Here is a 20,378-nt window from a genome sequence, read left to right as displayed (position 1 = left end):
TGACAATGTCTACATTCAGAACATTAAGACACTTCAGAAGCAGTTTTCCCTGCGACTCCTAAAACACACACTTGCAGCAATGCGACGGCAACTCCAGGCACTGCAATCCAGCCTACCCCAGCTCACAGCCTCCCTCTCTCAGACCTGCAAAGGAGCTCTCCTGTTTTTTATTCTTCGTAGGATCCGCAACCTGAACTCACAATTCTACTCAGCTTTAGTGGGCACAAAAAACCGTAAGTACAGTAAACTTCCTGGTACCTACCATCCAAAACGGGCTTCCGCCACCTCCCAAATCCTCAACCCTACCCAGGAACTCCCCCACAATGTGCCCGCCAGCATTGGCCATGTGGCCACTGTCGGAACCACCAGGAAAGATGTCACATCCTCCGCCGCAGGAAACACCGTTTCCGGGACAGCGAATGCCACCACCTCCATTTCCGAGTCCAATACCATAGACACTGAGGACATACCTACCATCACCGCTGCTGCCTCCTCCTACCCCACGCCTCCCACCACCAACGCAAAAGGCACTCCGCCCACCACCGATCCAACTCCGCCCATGCCAATGCAACTCTGCCCACTGCCGACGCAACTCCACCCACAACCATCTCCGATGTCACTCCGCCCACAGCCTCCACAGCCAGCAGCTCCAGAGGAGACAGAAACACTGAGCCCTGTCGAGTCTTCACCATCCCCACAGACCTCCCCCTTACTGAGGACAAACGATCAGTCCTCAGTAAGGGACTCATCTTTGTCCCCCTCCACCCACACATCAATCAATACCGGTCACGCTTGGACGTTGAGTAGTTTTTCTGCCGCCTCTGCCTCCATGCTTACTTCTCTAACCGCGAGCCTAACCCTCCCTCTACTGACCCCTTCATTCACCTCCAATGCACCCCCTCCTCCTGGGCACCATCCCAAGGTCCTCTACCCTCCCTCGACCTCTTCATCGCCAGCTGCCATCGTGACATCAAATGCCTCAACCTCAACCTCGCACTCACTCCAACCTCTTCCCTGCAGAATGTGCAGCCCTCTGCTCCAATCCCAACCTCACCATAAAACCCATGGACAAGGGAGGAGCAGTTGAAGTATGGCACACTGACCTCTACATCGCTGAGGTTACACGCCGACTCTCCAACACCACCTCCTACTGCCCCTTTAATCATGACCCCACGCCCGACTACCAAACCATCCACAACCACATCACCTCAGGTGACCTCCCACCCACAGCCTCCAACCTCATGATTCCCCAACCCTGCAACGGCTGCTTCTATCTCCTTCCCAAAATCCACAAATTTGCCTGCCCTGGTTGAACCATTATCTCTGCCTGTTCCAGCCCCACCGAACTTATCTCCACCTAACTGGAATTCATTTTTTCACCCTTAGCCCAGGAACTCCCTACCTACTTCTGTGACACCACCCACACTCTCCATCTCCTACGAAACTTTCAATTCCCCAGTCCCCAACACCTCATCTTTACCATGGACATCCAGTCCCTATACACCCGCATTCCCCATACAGATGGCCTAAAGGCCATCCGCTTCTTCCTCTCCCACAGGCCCAACCAGTCCCCCAACGCTGACACCCTCATCCGCCTTGCCAAACTCGTCCTCACCCTCAACAACTTCCCTTTCAATTCCTCCCACTACCTACAGTCAAAGCGGGTGGCCATGGGTATCTGCATGGACCCAAGCTGTGCCTGCCTCTTTGTAGATTATGTGGAACAATCCCTCTTCCATACTTACACAGGCCCTAAACTCCACCTCTTCCTCCATTACAGTGATGACTACATCGATGCCGCCTCATGCATCCACGAGGAGCTCAAACAGTTCATCCACTTCACTGACACCTTCCACCCCACCCTTCAGTTCACCTGGACCATCTCTAATGCCTCTCCCTCCTTCCTGGACCTCTCTGTCTCCATCTCCGGCAACCACCTCGAAACCAATATCCATTTCAAGCCCACTGACTCCCACAGCTATCTGGAATACACCTCCTGCCACCCACCTTCCTGCAAAAATGCCATCCACTATTCCCAAATCCGCCGCATCTGCTCCCAGGATGAGGAATTCCACCACCTGTACATCTCAGATGTCCTCATTTTTCAAGGACCGCAACCTCGCCCCACTCAGTGGTCGAGAACTCCCTCGACCGTGTCTCCCACATTTTCCACAACTCATCCCTCACACCCTGTCCTCACCCTTATCTGCTTTCCGGATGGACTACTCTCTCCGTGACTCTCTTGTCTGCTCTACACTCTCCTCCAGCCCCACCACACCCGGCACTTTTCCCTGCAACCGCAGAAAGTGCTCCACCTGCCCCTACCCCCTCCCCCATCACCTCGATCCCAGGCCGCACATCTGCTGATGTGGTATACTGCATCCGCTGTTCTCGTTGTGGCTCCGCTACATCGGAGAAACCAAGCAGAGGCTTGGGGACAACTTTGCAGATCACCAATGCTCGGTTCGCACTAAACAACTCCCCCTCCCATTCTGCAAATGACATGTCCATCTTGGGCCTCCTGCAGTGCCACAACGATGCCACCTGAAGGTTGCAGGAACAGCAACTCATATTCCACTTGGGAACCCTGCAGCCCAATGGGATCAATGTGGATTTCACAAGCTTCAAAATCTCCCCTCCCCCACTGCATTCCAAAACCAGCCCAGCTCGTCCCCGCCTCCCTAACCTGTTCTTCCTCCCACCTGTCCCCTCATCGCACCTCAAGCCACACCCCATCTCATTCCTACTAACCACATCCCGACCCCATGACCAGTCCATCCTTTCCGACTGACCTATCCCCTCCCTACCTCCCCACCTACACTCACCGTTACTGGCTCCATCCCTGCCTCTTTGACCTGCCTGCCTCCTCTCCACCTATCTTCTCCTACGCAGCAGCAACTACGCACTGATGATGTCTTCTCAACTGGCGACGAAACGTTTGCAATTCATTTGCCAAACTCGGTGAACAAACCAACAGCCAACGATCTTCTCCTCTATCCATCTTCAGTCCGCCTCCCCCTCTCTCCCTATTTGTTCCAGAATCCTCTCCCCATCCCCCTTTTCTGATGAAGGGTCTAGGCCCGAAACACCAGCTTTTGTGCCCGTGAGATGCTGCTTGTCCTGCTGTGTCCATCCAGCCCCACAGCTTGTTATCTCACACTCTCCAGCTTCCGCAGTTCCCATTGTCTCCCCCTGATTGGTGGAAGAATAACCCCGCCCACCCGCCGCGCGAATGACGTCAACAAAAACAAAGCCCCGCGGGTCCGGCAGCTTCTGTGACGGAGTCAACACAGTTGACGTTTCGGATCCGGTGATCCTTACTGAGAATTGGGCCCTGCCCTTGTCCTCTGATTGGTTGGAGGAGAATCATTTCCGGTGCCTTTTCTGTCCTGCCTCTTGCTTGCTATTGGTCGTTCGATGTCACACCGGTGTATTCAGCTATGGAGCATGCGTACTGGGAGCAATATCCAGAATGAAATGGTCCTCCATGAGAGCCACAAGCGGTGAGTACAGGTTAAAGGGGATGGTAGCTTCCGTGCTGTATTCCAGCAAGAGGGCTGCATGATAGCTCAGTTTAGGTCTCAAGTCTCAAACAGGGATCTTCTGGTGCTGCGTGTAGGTTGCAGAGAGCCTCCGGCTTCTGATACAGGCCTAGACTATCCTGTGAGAGGGAAAGTCCTGTCAGCTTTTACCCTGTCAAGCCACTTCAGAATGTGATTACAGCAATGAGAGGTGTTCTCAGTAAAGCAGAACTCCAATGTGCACTCACTGGTTAGAGGTCTTTCCACTGTGTCCAGTGTTCGCACCCTCTCTGAGTTTTTAAATAATTTTTGGCTTGAATCTGAGAGTTGAACAGTGACGTCTGGACTGTGAGCAGCAGTTGTGCTTAAAAAAAAAATACAAAATCAATTATTGGTTTCTGAGGCCAGGCCTGGAAGTCAATTGCAGGTTCTTTCTTATTTGAAAACTGTGTAGACTCTTTTGGCCATTAATAAGGTCAGCATCTGAGAACTGGTGCCAGCAAGTTTGGGAGAGAATGTGGTCAAACAGAAGGACTTTAAAACTGGGCCAAATGCACATCTCTGATGCTGAGCTGGCTGCTGGTGTGACAGAGGCTCAGAGAAAGACCACAGAGTGGAGGGAGAGAGCTGAACAGGTTGGAGCCGTGTGGTTTGGATATTGGGGTTATTCTTCGCCCATCACCCCCCCCCGCCCAAAATCCAGCCAGTTGTTTCTCTCATTGTCCCTCTTCCCCAACACTACCCACTTCTGTACCTCCAGCCCCTATCCCACCCCTTGCTTCCCCCAGTATCAGCAAACTTCCAAAGTTATTTCTGTCATACTATGTTACTTTTCTCAGGGCATTCAACAACTTGAAAACTGGATTGAAAACGAGAGACAGAGCAGCCACTGTAGAAGCAACCAAAATCACTCTGCACTTTCTTGAACTGCTGCAACCTGCATCGTAAAGTAGCTCCCATGTTGCAATTTGGTAATGCGTTATAGGATTTTCATCCAGTGGTGATAAGGTCGTGCTGTTTTTTTGTCAATATTCGTCATTTTGTTCTCATGTTCCACCTTCAACAGAATAGAAACATAGAAAATGGGAACAGGCGCAGGCCATTGTAGCTTTCGATCCTTCTGCGCTAGTCACTTTGATCATGGCTGATCATTCTATTCAGCCTCTTCCCACTTTAGAGCCAGACCCTTTGATCCCTGAAGCCCTGACAACTATACATATTATCGTCTTCTTGGAAACATCCAGTGTTCGGCCTTAACTGCTTTCCGTGGCAGCAAATTTCACAGGGTCACCAGTCTCTGTATTTTTTTTTACTTTCCTCATTTCAACCCTTAACAGCCTAGCCCATGGCCCTAAGCTCCGACTCCCTGGACATTGACAACATCCTTCCTGTATTTACCTAGAATTTTTTTGGTTTCTGTGAAATCTTTCCTCGTTCTTCTAAACTCCTGTGAATTTCATCCTAATCAATCCATCCTATCCTTATATCTAAGTCTTGCCATCCCAAGAATCAGTCTAATCAACTGTTGTGAACAGCCTCCACAACCAGAAGTTCCTTCCTCAAATAAAAATTCCAAATTTACACATACCATCCAAGGTGTGGTCTGTACAGATCCTGTACAATTTCAGTAAGACATCCCTGTTCCTGTACTCAAATGCTCTAACTCTGCAGGTCAAAATACCATTTGCCTTCTTCACCCCCTGCTACACCTGCATGCTCACTGTCAGTGACTTGTGTTTTCCTAGTTTTGTAATCCAACTGGATAATCTCGAACTGAGACACATTTCTTATTTAAATAACTAATTGATTGTATGAATATCTGGGATCCACCATGGACCACAGTACCACATTGGTCACTGGTTGGCATACAAGAAATGACCTGTTTATTCTGACTGTTTCTGTGTGCCAAACGGTTCTGTATCCCTGTGAATACCCAATCTCTCATGCTTTAAATTTACGTGCTAATCTCTTCTGTGGGGCCTTTGAATGCCTTCTCAAAGCTGACATAAGCCACATCCACTGCCTTTTCAACTCTAAATGTTGCATTCTTGAAACATTCCGGCAGTTTTGTCCAACATGATTTCCCTTTCGTAAATCCATACCGACTCGAATTCTGTCACTGTTTTCCAGTGTTAGGCTAAGGTTCATATTTTTCAGGCTTCTCCCACATCCGTTCTAAAACAAAGGGATAATATCAGCCATTCTCCAGTCATCTCACACCCACCCATATTTATAGATGATGCGAATATTTCTGCAATTTCCTCCCTTACTTCCCACAATGTCCTGGAATACACTAGATCAGGTACTGGAGATTTATCAACGTTTATATTTTCTGAGACATTTAGCACTTCGTCTCCTGTAATGTGAACTATTTTCAAAATATCAAAAATTTATTTCTGAGTTCTGCAGCCTCCTTCGTTACAACTCGTTCATGCTGACCAGGCTTCCCAAACTAAACGAGTCCCACTTGCTTGAGTTGGGTCCATATCCCTCTAAACCTTTCCTATTCATGTACCTGTACAAATGTCTTTTAAATGTTGGAAGTGTACCTGCATCTGCCACTTCCTTTGGCAGTTCATTCCACATAGAAACGATCCTCTGTTTGAAACAGCTCCCCCTTCCTGCCCTTTCAATCTTTCTCCTCTCCCATTGAAAAATGCCCTCCAGTTTTGGACTCCCCTCGACAAGGGAGAAGACCCTTGCTGTTCACATTATACCCCTCACGATTTTATAAATCTCTCGAAAGTCACTGCTCAACCTCCTATTTTCCAGTGAAGCCCCAGTCTCTCCACATAACTCATACCCTCCAGTACTGGTAACCTATAGACTGTAAGTGTACCATGAAGCCACCCAGAGTAGAAAGCTAATCCAGCCATGAGAAGCATTCCCTAACCTCCATCTCTTTGGCCCTTCGTCAAATAGTCTGGCAATAAGAACCGTCCAGATTCAGACATGAACAAGGAACGTTTCAGCTTGCTTTCTCCAGCCCCCTAGTCTTGAAATTCCCCTCCCAAATGAAAAGGGATCTTCCATTCACCTTATCTGTACTCTTCATGATTTTATAAACATATAAATCACCCCTCCATTCTTAGACTGCAATGGAAAAATGCCTCAACCGATCAAGCCTTTCGTTATGATTCTCAACCTCCACTCCTGGCAACTTTGTGCTAAATCTTTGCTGAATCCTCCCCAGGTTGATGATATCCTTCAAAGAACAGGAGATCTGAAGTGGACACATTACTCCAGAAGAGGTCTCACTGATGTTCTGCACAATTTCAACATAACATCCTAACTCCTATACTCAAAAGGTCTGAGCAGTGAAGGCAAGCAGTCTAAACACCAACTTAACCACCCTTTCTACATGTGACGCCAACCTCAAAGAATTAAGGGCCTGAACCCTGAGGTCTCTCTGTTCGACAACACTAACCCCAAGGCCCTACATTTAATTGTACAAGTACTGATCTTGTTTGTTTTACCAAAATGAAATACCTCGCTTTTATCCAAATTAAACACCACTTGCCATTCCTCAGCCTCTTAACCCTATAAATAAAGATCTCTTTGTAATCTTGGACAGCCTACTTCGCTGTCCACTATCCTACCTATTTTGGTGTCATCTGCAAACCTACTGCCCATGTCTCCACTATTCTCATCTAAATCGCTTTTTTTATATATAGCTAAACAAAATTGGAGCGAGCACTGACCCCTGTGGAACACTTCTGGGAGCAGGCATCCGGTCTGATAAACAACCCTCCACCACCAGTCCCTGTGTCCTGTCACTAAACCATATTTGTATCCAGTTGACAAGCTCCCCCTGAATCCCATATGATCGAATTTTACTACTTAGTCCACCTTGTGGAACCTTGTCAAAGGCTTTAGTCTTGTCGAAATAAACTACATCCAACACTCCACCCTCAATAATCTTCTTTGCTACTTCTCCAAAAAACTCAATCAACTAATCATTCCTTGACTCTCCAAACACATAACTCCTGCATTTCACAATTACCTTCAACTACGTACCCAAGACCAAAGTCAGACTCAGGTCTACATCTCCCAGGCTTCTCCTTATGTCCCTTAAACAAAGGCACAGTTTTAGCCACTCTCCAGTCATCTGGCACCTCGCGCGTAATTATAGATGATACAAATATTTCTGCAAAGGGGCCCCGTGTTTTCTCTTTAACTTCCCACAACATGATTTGATGCACCAGAGCAGGACCTGGAGGTTCAAAGTCAGTGTAATACAGCATGGAAACAGGCCCTTCGGCCCAAACTGGTCTGTGCTGACTATGGTGCCCACTCAGCAATTTCTAACTGCCTGTATTTGGTCCATATCCCCCTCCAAACACGTTCCATCTGTGTACCTACCCAGATGTGTTTTAAACGTTGCTATTGTACCTGTCTCAATCACTTTATCTGGCAGCCCATTCCAAATATGCACCACCGTCTGTGTGAAGAAGTTGCCCCTCACATCCTCCTTAAATCTGCGCCCTCTCACCTTAAATCTATACACTCTAGTTTTCCATTCCCCATCCCAGGGAAAAAGACTGCATGCATTCATCCTATCTATGCCCGTCATGATTTTATTCACCTCAGTAAGGTCAGCCCTCATTCTCCTCCATTCCAAGGAATAAAGTCCAATCCTGGCCAACCTCTCCTTACAACTTGCGTACAATTCCTAGCAAAATCCTAGTAACTCTTCTTTGCACACTTTCCAGTTTAACTATGCCTTTCCTGTAACAGGGTGACCAAAACTGGACACCACACTGCAAGTGTGACCTCACCAATGATCTGTCCATCTTTAACATAACATCCCAACTCTTAAATGCAATGCATCGACTGAAGAAGACCAGCATGCCAAAAGCTTTCTTCACCACCCTGTCTACCTGTGCTGCTTTCAACCAACTATGCACTTGTGCTTCTTGGTTTCCCTGCTCCACAATGTTCCTCAGAACCTTACCATTCACTGTATAACTCCTACCTTGGTTTAACTTTCCAAATGCCAACACCTCACGCTTAGCTGTATTGAATTTCATTTGGCAATCCTCAGCCCACTGCCCCATCTGATCACAATCCCCTGTAATTTTTGATACCTCAACGATACCTCTTAAGTTTGCAGATGATACAAAATTACTAATCATGCCATTGACATTCACATCCAGATCATTTATGTAAGGGACAAATAACAAAGATCCCAGTATCGACCCCCGTGGCACACCATTAGCCACAGCCGCCCAGTCCGAGAACCAAAGTTCAGCCATCACGCTATGCTATCTACCATCGACCCAATTTCGAATCCCATGAGCTAGCTCTCCCTGGATCCCACACAACCGAACCTTCATGACTAGGCTGCCATATGGGACCTTGTTAAAGGCCTTACTAAAGTCCATATAGACAGCATTCGCTGCCCTAACCTCATCAATCCTCTTGCTCACCTCCTCAAAAAACTTGAATAGATTGTCAGACATGATTCCTGTGCACAAATCCAAGCTGACTATCCCTAACCAGATTTTGAATATCCCAGCTTTGGTTGATCCACTCCCTGAATATCATCTTCAATTCCTTGTCTACCACTGATTCACTGGCCTGTAGTTCCCTGGCTGGTCTTTGTTACCTTTCTTAACCAATGGGACAACATTAGCCACCCTCCAGTCTTCTGGAATTTCAGTCGTGAGAAAAGATGAAGGAAAAATCTCTGCAAGGGTCTCTGCAATTTCTTTCCCAGCCTCCCACAGTGTCCAAAGATGGACTTTATCAGATCCAGTGGAATTATCAACCTTAATGTGCTTTAAGGCTGCAAACGCCACCTCAATGGTCCAAAACATCCCTACTTGCTTCCCTTGTTTCCTTAGCATCCATGATTCTCTGATTAGTAAACACTGAGGAGAAATATTCATTAAAAATCTTCCCCCATCTCCGTGAACTGTTTTCAGTCCAAAATATTTCTACCACTGACTTGTCCCCCCTCCATTTCTTTCTCAACAGTAAAACCTGATGCAATATATTCCTTTCAAATCTCTCTCCTCTCCTGATGCTGAACACTAGAGTTGACCTCTTTCATCTTCATGGAGCCCTGCTTGCTCTCTCGGTGCTCTCTTGCTTTTAATGCACTTGTACAAACTCTTTGAATTATTCTTAAGCTTATCAACGATGGCAGTTTCATGTTGCCTTTTTGCCATCCTGATCTCCTGTTTAAGAATGCCGCTAACACTGTTTATACTTTCAAGAGATTCATTTGAGCCAAGTTTTTTTTTATATCTACTAATTTATATTTTTTTTATTCTTGACTAAAACCTGAGTATCTTTTCTCACCCATTGTTCTCAAATCCTACCAACCTTACCTTTCACTCTGACAGAGACATAATGAATCTGAATTGTCACATTTTTGAAAGCCCCCCCCCCCCACTTATCAGACACCCTTATGCCTGCCGTCTACTCATGTCAACTTTTGAAAGTTATAAAAACAGAAGCTGCTGGAAAAGCTTAGCAGGTCTGGCAGCATCTGTGAAGGACAAATCAGAGTTAATGTTGCGGGTCTGTTAATCCTTCCTCAGAAGTGTTGAAAGTTCTTTTCTTACAGCATTAAAATTTGCCTTACTCCAATTAAAGCTTTTACTTTTTCTGGAAGGCATATTTTGTTCCATAATTGTTTTAAAACTGATAGTAATTCTGTCATAAGACTCAGAATTTCCCTGTACTGTCTCTTCAGTCACTTGCTACGCCTTACTTTTTCCATAGGAACATCGATTTATTGATAAAGAAAAGTTTCTTGAACACATTTCACAAAATACTCACCATCTAAACCTTTAACACAATGGCAGTCCCAGTAAATGTTTGGAAACTGAAAATCACCAACTATTATAACCTTGCTATTCTTACACATATCTGAGATCTCTCTGCATATTTATTCCTCAGTTTCCCTCTGACAATGAGGAAGCCTGTGGTACAATCCCATCAGGTGATTGTTCCTTCCTTATTTCTTATTTCTAATTTCAACATATGTTTTCATGGGATGATTTTTCAGAAACATCTCTTCTAGTGATAGCAGCAATGTTTTCCTTATTTAAAAAAATTCCTGCTATTGGCCCATATTCGCTCCAAACCATTCAAATTCATGTCCTTATCTAAATGTTTTTCAAACATCGTAACTACCCACATCCATCACTTCCTCTGGCAGTTCATTCCACATACTGAACACTCTATATAAAACAAAAAGATGCCCGTCATGCCTTTTTAAAAAATCTTTCTCCTCTCATTTCAAAAAATATGCCCCTGGTTTTGAAATCCCCCACCTGAGGGAAAAGACTTTTGCTATTCCTTATCTGTGTCTCTCATTATTTTATTAAACCTACATAAGATCATCCCTCAACCTCTTGCCTTCCCATGAAAGAAGTTCCCGCCAATCCAGCGTATTTTTATAACTTAACCCCTCCATTCCTGGCAATATCCTGGTAAGTTTTTTTTTTCCAAACCCACTCCAGTTTAACAATATTCTTCCCACAACAGAACGACCAGAGCAGCACACTGTCCTCCAGAAGAGGACTCGCCAACATCACTTCCCAACTCCTGTCCTCAAAAGGCCTGAGCAATGAAGACAAGTGTGTTAAATGCCTTCCTAACCACCCTGTCTACCTATGATGCAAATTTCAAAGAATGATGTACCTGAAACCCTAGGTTTTTTTCTGCTCTACGACACTACCCAGAGTCCAACCATTAATTGTGTAAGTCCTGCCTTTGTGAAGTATTGCGTTGTGGTAAAACAAACATTTATCAAAATAAAATTCAATCTCCCATTCCTCAGCCCATTGCCCCAATTGATTAAGACCTGTCTGAAACCCAGAAAGCTACGAAGCCATCTCCCTTGTTATGACAACAAATAATAATCAATGAAAAGATGTTCTGCTTCATTTGTACAAGGAAGGGGTCAGACCAAATCTTGAATACTGTATGCAGGTTTTGGCCTTCCGTTCTTTTTTTCAAAGTGGCTCAGAGGAGGTTTAGGAGATTGAAACCTGGAATCAGTGGGTTGTCTGAGGAAGATGGATTGGGCAGGAAAGAGGGAAAAGGATTTGTCAGGAGCTGCTGATTAAAACAGGAAACTGATGTGAGCCAGGATATAGGGTGTAGTGAAGTGGAGTCTGTTTGGGTTGAGCTGAGAAACACCAATGGACAGAAAATGACCTTAGTGTTGCATATGGACCCCAAGCTGCAGTAATTTTAGGCAAGGCATCAGGGTGGAATTGAGAGATATGAGGCATAAGGTGACTGCAACCTACTTATAAATTGCCCAAATCACAACTGTAACAATGCAGTGCAGGAAAATTCCTTAGCGTCTGTATGGTACAATTTTATGAATCAACATGTTGAAGAAGCAGATGGATATTGTATAATGAGGATGGAATAATTGACAATCTCGTTGAGTATGGGCCCTTAAGGATGAGAGCCCACAATAGTATAGAATTCTTCACAACGCTAGAGTGATATTGTTGTTTCTGAGTCTTGGGCCCTGTAATTAAATGAAAGAAGTTAAAATGATATGAGACATGAGCTATTTGTGATAAATGGTGAATCGTGTTTAAATGGATGATGGGAAATGGATAATGGCAAATGTTGAAAGAGGACGTGGGCAAGCTGTGGAAGTTACTCATCGCAGCCTGGCATAAGAACAAAATGGGAAACATGATCAAACCACAGCACAGAAAGGGAAATGAACCGGTATTAAATTTAAGGAAGCAGCATACACAATTAGGCGAATAAAACAACTGACAACAGGATTGGGAGCAGTTTAGGTTTCTGCAAAGGGAAACAAAGGGATTTAATAAGAGTGAGAAAACAGAACATGAGTGCATGCTGCAGGGACCATACACCCAATAGAATTTTGTTTTATATTCATTCACAGGATGCGGACTTTGCTGGCTTGTCCAGAATTTATTGCCCATCTGTGATTGCCCAGAGGACTATCAGGTGTCAACTGCATTGCTGTACGGCTGGAGTCACACACAGACCAAACCAGGTAAGGATAACAGTTCCTTTCCCTGAAGGGTATTTGTGAGCCAGACTTTTTTTTTCCTGATGATCAACAACGGTTTCATGATCATCATTAAACTCTTAGTTGAAGATTGGTGGTGAAAGACTGGTCACGAAGAATATGGGCTCTCCTTACAAGCAGAAACAGTGAATTTATAATGGGGTACAAAGACATGGCAGACCAATTAGATATGTCTGAGGTTTTCAATAAGGAGGATACAAATAATGTCCCAAAATTAAGGGGATCTCAGGGTCTAATGGGAAGGTGGAATCAGTATTAGTAGGAAAATTATATTTTGAAATCTCATGTGATAACAGGCAGATAAATCCCCAGAGACTGATAGCCTTCATCTCAAAGTACCTTAGGAAGTGGCAGTAGAAACAGCAGATGCACGAGCGGTTATCCTCCAAATTCTATAGAATGTCAGTTTTTATGGATTGGAGGATAGCTAATGTAACCCCAATATGTAAGAAGGGAGTCAGAAAGAAAACAGGGAATTTGCATAAAATTGTTGGTTGGCAAAATATGTTAGGGTCAGCTATAAAAGATGGAATAACAGAGTACTTGCAAGATAGTGTCAAGATCAGATAGAGCCAGCAGAGCCTTTTTCCGTGCTGTAGACTCTGTGTTGGGTGTGAATTCCCTCCATGCCACTCACTATCCTGACTTGGAAATGTATTGCTGGGTCAAAATCCTGAATTCTCTCCCTAACAGCATTATGTGTCCACCTACCATTCATGGACTATAGTGGTTCATGAAGGCAGATCGCTGCCACCTTCTCCATGACAACTAAACTCAGCCAGCAATGCCCACAGGATGTTTTTTTTAAAAAAAAACTATTGAGGCAAAGTGCTAATGTGGAATCGAAGCATAAATAGATCAGCTTTGACCTTTTTGAGGCTCGAGGGGCAGAATGGACAACTCTTGATTCCTAATTTGTGTGTTCTCTCCTCCGATTTAAAATGCATCATCCCACTAGGAATGATGTATTCCCTGAAAGTTAGAAGGATGACAGCTCATGTGATTGAAAAAAAAATAATGTTAATTGAAGCTGTTTGGGGTGTAGAGAGGAACTAATCCACTGGGTGAGTGAAGTGGGAGCTCAAACCCTGAACCCCCCTCACCCACAGGAATCAGACAAGACTCAAGTTTCTTTGTCCTGCGGTTTATTCAAACAAAGGCACGAGGAACAAGTGTCGGCCACTCGGCCCCTCAAACCTGCTCTGTGACTCAATAAAATCACTGCTGATCTAATTTCAACCTCAGCGCTATGTGCCTGCATATCTCAGAATATTTTTCATCGTCTTGGTCAGCAAGAATCTGCCTTTTTTTAAATAGAAAGATTCTGCATCCACTGCCTTTTGATGAAGGGAATCACAAAGGTCTCAGCCCTCAGAGAAAAGAAATGTTCCTCACTATTTCAAATGGACTCACACTTACCTTTAAACAATGACCCTCAGTTCGAGATCCTCCCAGAAGAGGGACCACGTTTTCACCATGCATCTGGTCATGTCCCCTCAGGATCTTTCATGTTTCAATTTAGTCTCCTCTTTCTTTTCAAAACTCCAGAGGATACAGGCCGAAAATGTCTAGATTTTCCTCTAGATTTTCCTTTTATGGCAATCCACTTATTCCAGGTTTTTGTCCACTGAATCTGCCCTGAAATGTTTCATAACAACCTTCTTTAAGTAGGGTGACCAGAACTGAACACGATATTCCAAATACAAATCTCACCAGTGCAAATGGGGGAATTAATTATCTGAAGGTGGCCCGTGAATTCCCACCTGCTTGCAGGAATGCATTTTCAGCAAGCTTAGGTTATTTACACGTATCCAGTTACAGACTGACACAGGTTATGGTCAGATCATTGTACAGTTTGTATTGTTACACCGACAGCATTGTTGTGGTCTCACTCAAACTCCCACTCCCGTGGCTCTGCACAAATAATGACTGGCTCTTAAGCCAGTTCCCACAGCCTGATTTGTCCTGTATTTTTCATCTTCTGTCCTTTCAAAAATATCAAGTGATCCAAGTGGAATAGCTCAGCAGGTCTGACAGCATCTGTGAAGAAAAAAATAGCGTTAATGTTTCGGGTCCAGTGACCCTTCCTTTGAACTTGAGAAAGGGTCACCAGACCCGAAACATTCACTCTGTTTTTTTCATTCACAGATGTTGCCAGACCTTCTGAGCTTTACCAGCAAACTTATTTTTCGTTCCTGATTTACAGCTTCTGCAGTTTTTTAATGATCCAGGTGACAATCCAGCAGCTTTCATTCTACTTGTAACTGTTTTAAATTTATTTTTCCAGGGATTTGGAAAGGGCGCATTTACTGACAGGCAGCTCAACTCAAACACTGGATCAAGAACTGCCAGGAACACTTAATTCTCAAGAGCTTTGAACATGGAAGGAGCAAGTGTCATTCACAGTAAAGAGAAACCATACATGTGGTCTATGTGGACAAGCCTTCAGTCAATTGTCTGGCCTGTCAGTATGTAAATGCAGTCAAAACAGGGTGACAACCATAACATCAAACAGCTCTTGCTTTATAATGTCCATAGTCATGGATCTCATTTTGAGTTAAGCAAGGGCCACTCATCTCCTGTCCTCCCGACATTCTTAGTGCAAACATGGACCAAACAGCTGAATTCCAAATGTGAGAGGGACTATCCCCTATCTTAAGGCTCCATTTGACAGAGCATTGTATTAAGGAGTCATGACAATGCTAAGTTCAATAGGAACCAGAAAATATTATTCTTCCTTGGATAGCTGGTTTTTGAAAAGCTTGCATCTTCAGATTTCAGTAAATCGAAACAAGGTGAATTTAATCAGACTTGTGCCACATACATGCGGAAGAGTTCTCGAAGTCTAGCTCGGAGACTCGACACCTTTTACAGCTCAAAACAGCATATGAAGGCATTTTCACGTCAGAGTGGTTGCATGTAACATTGATATGAAATAAATTTCAGTTACTTACTACAAAAACAGGTTGCTGTTCAGTTTCTGACAAAGTTCTGAGTTCTCTAATTTCAACAGAACTTCCACTTCCACATTATCTTCAGAGCTTCTCTATCCGACCGTCAGCTCACAGCTGGGTGAGTAACACTTACGTGACTATCTTAAGCTATACAGATAGTTTCTGAGCCCTAAGTAACTGTTGATGGTTCACTGTTATGGACCTGCAGTTAAACTGTCTGAGCAACAATAACTCTGACCTTATAAGGTTGTATTTGGCTTTTACCTTGTGCTGCACTGCTTGGACAATTTTACTTTCTACTTGTTCTGTGTTTTAAGGTTCTGCTCCTTTTCCTTCTCTGTTTCCAATGTACATTCTCTTACCCTCCTCACTCTACTTCACCCTGGTTTGATAATACTGAATACAGAAGAGGAGGCTTGTGATTGTAGGATGGCAATCGTCTCAGCTGCAGGAGTTCCTCAGGATCAGGTTCTAGTCCCAGCCACCTTCAGCTGTTTCATCAATGACCTTCCCTGTGACATAAGGTCAGAAATGGGAATGTTTGCTGATGATTGTGTAATACTTTAGCACCATTTGTGGCTCCTTGGATCCTGATGCAGTAGATATCTAAATGCAGTATGCCTGGACAACATTGAAGTGAGCCTGCCATGTGACAAACAACATTTGCACCAACAAGTACCAACAAATAATGACCAAATCTGAGAAATGAGAATCTAACCACAGCCAAGTGAGATTCACTGGGTGTATCTTTTTGGAATTCCCCATTATCATCATGCTGGGTGCTAATATTGATGAGAAACTGAATTGGAACTATCAGCTGAATAATGTGCATACAAAATACGTCAAACCCTCTCAACCACCTGATCTTCCTGTTCAACCATGTTCAGGGATTTGTGAATGTTCACTCCAAGGTCTGTTTGTTCCTCTACACCACTAACTATTCCTCACTTTCATAGTTCAGTCTCCCTGAATTCATTATCACTCACTTCTCCGGATTCAATTCCGCTCACCATTTTATCTTTCCACTTAATTGATAACTCCCTGCAGTCCACGGTTTTCTTCATCATGGACAACTACATTAATATTTATTCTAAATTATGGGTTCTACAACTAGGTTTTAATGATGGTTGTACATCAGAAAACAGTGGAACTCCACCGGATTAAAATCTGAAAGGACTACAATTGCTGTAAATCAGAAACAAATAAAAAACAGAAATTACTGGAAAGGTCAGTAGAACTGGCAGCATCTGTGGAGAGAAAACAGAGATAACCTTTCAGGTCGAGTAGCCCTCAGATTTCCACTCGAAACAGGTATCCAGATATGGTTCCTTCTTAGGTGGGAATTCGCAGCAGCTATAACAGCAGAGTATAACTATATGTGAATTTGTGGGTGGCTCCGGAGTTTATTTTTCTGAATGATCCCTATCCACACATGGGACTGGTGAACAACCTCTCCCCAGTACACCTGAGTAAATGAGTTTCCACCTCAGTGGGTAATTGAATCCTTCCCTCAGTCCGCACAGTTCTCGGGTTTCTCTGCGCTGTGGGTGTCCTTGTCTCTGTCCAGATTGGGCGATCTGGTGAATTCGAGTCAATGCAGAGAGAAGGCCTATTTTTTTTTTCTCTTGTTGTGAATGTGTTTTTGTTCTTCCTTATTCTCCCATAGGAGGTGGGTATCGCTGGTCAGGACAGCATTTGTTGTTCATCCCTAATTTACCTTGAACTGATGTCAGAGGGCAGATAGGGATCAACCATGTTGTTGTGGGCCTCAAGACACTTGTATGCCAGACCAGGCAAGGACTTCCCTTCCAAAGGGACGTGAATGAATAGGATTTCAGGAAATTAAAGTCGTGGCCTCTGTTCCTGAAACTCAGGTTTACTTTCCAGATTTTATTCATTGAATTCAAACTCCAGCAGCTGCTGTGTCTCAGTCCCCAGGGATTATCACCACTGCACTGCTATCTGTCCGCTGTATTGCCTTACTGTAGAGGATAACTTTCACTGTTCAGATCATCCCAGAGTGACAGAGAACAGGAGAAGGCCATTTGGACCATCACACCGGTGTTGGTTCCTGTTGAGAAAGGGATTGAGTGAAAGGAAAAAGTACCAGCTGGTGCACGTTTGTAACATTTACAGTGTGTGTCCATGTCAGGATAAATGCGTTTTAAATGTAGATTGAAGTGGTCACTGACAGCAAGAAGCTGATGCAGAGACAATGTGAGCAAAATTAACTTAGCTGCTAACAAACATCAATTTGTTGTAAGCAGCAGAGAATGGTTTCAATCCAGTGACCATCTGGGTAATGGGCCCAGCATGCTCCCTCTACACCACCCCCCGCCCCCACAAGCGCACACAAATGTATGACTAACAGGCACACAATGTCAAAGGGGCCAAGCAGACCAGCAACCCACGCAGGTGGGCAGAGGCATGATTTGACTGAACTTTTGGTAAACGCGAAACCAACAGTTACTTCCCTCATTCCAAAGAAGGGTCACTGAACTGGGAACATTAACCCTGCTTTCTCTCCGCAGATGCCGTCAGACTTACTGAGTTTCACCAGCAAATTCTGTCTTGTTATATTTCTCATTGTTATTTATCTGTGGGTGATAACTTTCCCTGGATTGTGAACTATGACATTCAAATTCATCTGAAGGCTATCATCGTTCCCCACTCTCTTGATCATCCTTTTATCACCCTTCTGCCTTCCATTGTCACACCCTAAAGCTGGTAGGTTTTTTCACTTCCTCTCCATAATGGTGTCAAACACATGAAAATTCAACTGGTTCCAATGAAAAGGTCGTGGATATGAAATAAAAATCAAATTTTAAAAGACACAGAGATAGACATACAAAGATTGAGTTTAACAGGCAGGGGGATTCTCTCAGCGGATGGGAGAGCAATCTCTAATATGGTTGATAATTGAGACATTTCCCTGGGACAGTTCAAGATCCAACAAAAGAAGTTCGTCTTTTTACAAATTCTGTTTTGATCAATATTGCTCTGTGATATTTCCCACAGCCCAATGACCCAATAATCCCTGCTCCGTGTCAATAAAACATCTCTGGGTGAGGTTCAAGCTCACAGCCTCGGCATTTTACGCACCTCTGTACCATTATAGAAGGACGACACACTCACCGATTGTGTAATAGGAACTACAGAGTAGCCCTGTGCGCTCATTGCCATCCCCCATTTCCCGTTGTATCTTCGCGGCTGGGCTACTGAGGCTCTGATTCCAGGCCTGGGAACTGGGATTATCTGGTCTTCTGCAGCAGTACCTTGTGTGAGGGAATTTTGGTGAGGCTGCCGATGTTAAACAGACAACAATAGAAGGACACAGTACGCCCTCACACACTGGCCACACTGTCATGCATCAAGAATATATTGAAAGTGACAACAAGACCCCTCAGACCACTCAGAATCATGGTGGCCGACATGCCCACAGCCACTCAATGACAATAACTTAAAAGAATTAAAGATCCCATTCCCACAACATGCAGAACCAATGTGGTTTACAAAATACCATGCAGTTACGACTGTAAACATTACATCGGACAGACAGGAATGAAACTAAACACTGGAATTCAAAAACTTCAACTAGCAGCAAAATGGAAAGACAAACTCTCCTTAATATCGAGACACTCAGACAATGAAGGCCATCAGTTCAACTGGGACAAGGTCACCATAGTAGCCCAAGCCAAACATAGACATGCACAGGAATTCTTAGAGGCATCGTTCTCCAGCCATCATGCAATCAGCAAACATAAAGAATTGGACCCTATACAAACCCACACAGATCAAATCCAGAAATGACACTACTCACCATAACGGAGCAAACAGTATAAATTCCAAGCAGAGGAGGAAAACACTGCTTCAACGGAGGCTTTCCTGATGATGTCACTTAGCATGGTGATGAAACATCTGAGCAAGAACAAGCCAGCTCGGTGAACAAGTCAACAACTCACCCACAAACTGAACTATAGATCTTTGCCAAAACTTTGAGCCGAGCTCAATGTGAGAGCTGAAGACCAGTTTTCCTGTTTACCGTGGTAAACAGATCACTCCGGATCAATCAGCCACATTGACTATCATTTGTGTGTTGCCCTTTCCATGTCTCACCTTGGTTCAGCTTTCTGAAGGGTTCCATGCATTTTTCATTTTGCACATTTTACTGCGGAGAGTTTTGCAGCCTCATTTCAAGACCATTGAGTTTCCAAACAGAAAGAGACCATTCAGACCATCACCTCTGCTCTACCATTCAATGAGATTCAGTCTGATCTGCACTTTGTTGTCTTTCCCCATAATCCTTGACACCTTTATTGCTTAAAGATCTGTCGATCTCAGCCTTAAATATACTTATTGGCCCAGCCACAACAAACCTCTGCTGCAAAGAATTCCACCAATTCACAACTGTCTGAGAGAATAATTTCTTCCTCATCTCTGGTTTAAATATGAAACCCCACTCTGGTATGAGGTATTCTGGTCCTAGACTGTCCTGGAAGGGAACCAATCTTTCTGCAAACAACCTGTTAATCCTCCAAAAAACCTGCATGTTTCAATAAGGAGCAAAGTTTTTGTTTTGCAGTACAGTGTTTGAGCAGATGAAGGAAATGAATTTCAGAGCTTCAGAGTGTTAGAAAAGGATTTGCAGATCAGCACTGGATATTATTGGTGTTTGAATGTCAGTATTGAGTCAAATAAAAGTAATGTTAAGTTCCTTCCTTTCATCTCCCAGTAACTATTGCCCAATATCTTAAATCTCTGTTTCTAATTTATTTTACGATCAGTGAAGAGGAACAGCTGCTCTTTACCTACCTTATCTAAATCTGTCATAAACCTAGACACCTTTGTCAAAGATCATCT

General features: G+C 44.2%; 2 long non-coding RNA genes across 2 annotated transcripts; one reads left to right on the top strand and one right to left on the bottom strand.

Moving 5' to 3' along the window:
• The first annotated feature begins 3,418 nt into the window (after positions 1 to 3,418).
• Positions 3,419 to 15,466, top strand: LOC132208742 (uncharacterized). Its single transcript, XR_009444873.1, has 3 exons — positions 3,419 to 3,503; positions 12,415 to 12,528; positions 14,852 to 15,466. It is a non-coding gene; the product is annotated as an uncharacterized LOC132208742 (long non-coding RNA).
• On the bottom strand, positions 3,776 to 18,768 carry LOC132208743 (uncharacterized). The gene is made up of 3 exons (XR_009444874.1): positions 18,654 to 18,768; positions 13,984 to 14,202; positions 3,776 to 3,885 (listed from the first exon to the last, which is right to left on the bottom strand). It is a non-coding gene; the product is annotated as an uncharacterized LOC132208743 (long non-coding RNA).
• Between the last annotated feature and the right edge of the window lie 1,610 nt (positions 18,769 to 20,378).

Source organism: Stegostoma tigrinum, unplaced genomic scaffold (assembly GCF_030684315.1).
Source record: "Stegostoma tigrinum isolate sSteTig4 unplaced genomic scaffold, sSteTig4.hap1 scaffold_53, whole genome shotgun sequence".
Taxonomy (NCBI): domain Eukaryota; kingdom Metazoa; phylum Chordata; class Chondrichthyes; order Orectolobiformes; family Stegostomatidae; genus Stegostoma; species Stegostoma tigrinum.
The sequence above is the reverse complement of the archived record's forward strand: the minus strand, read 5'-3'. Positions and strand labels throughout refer to the sequence as shown.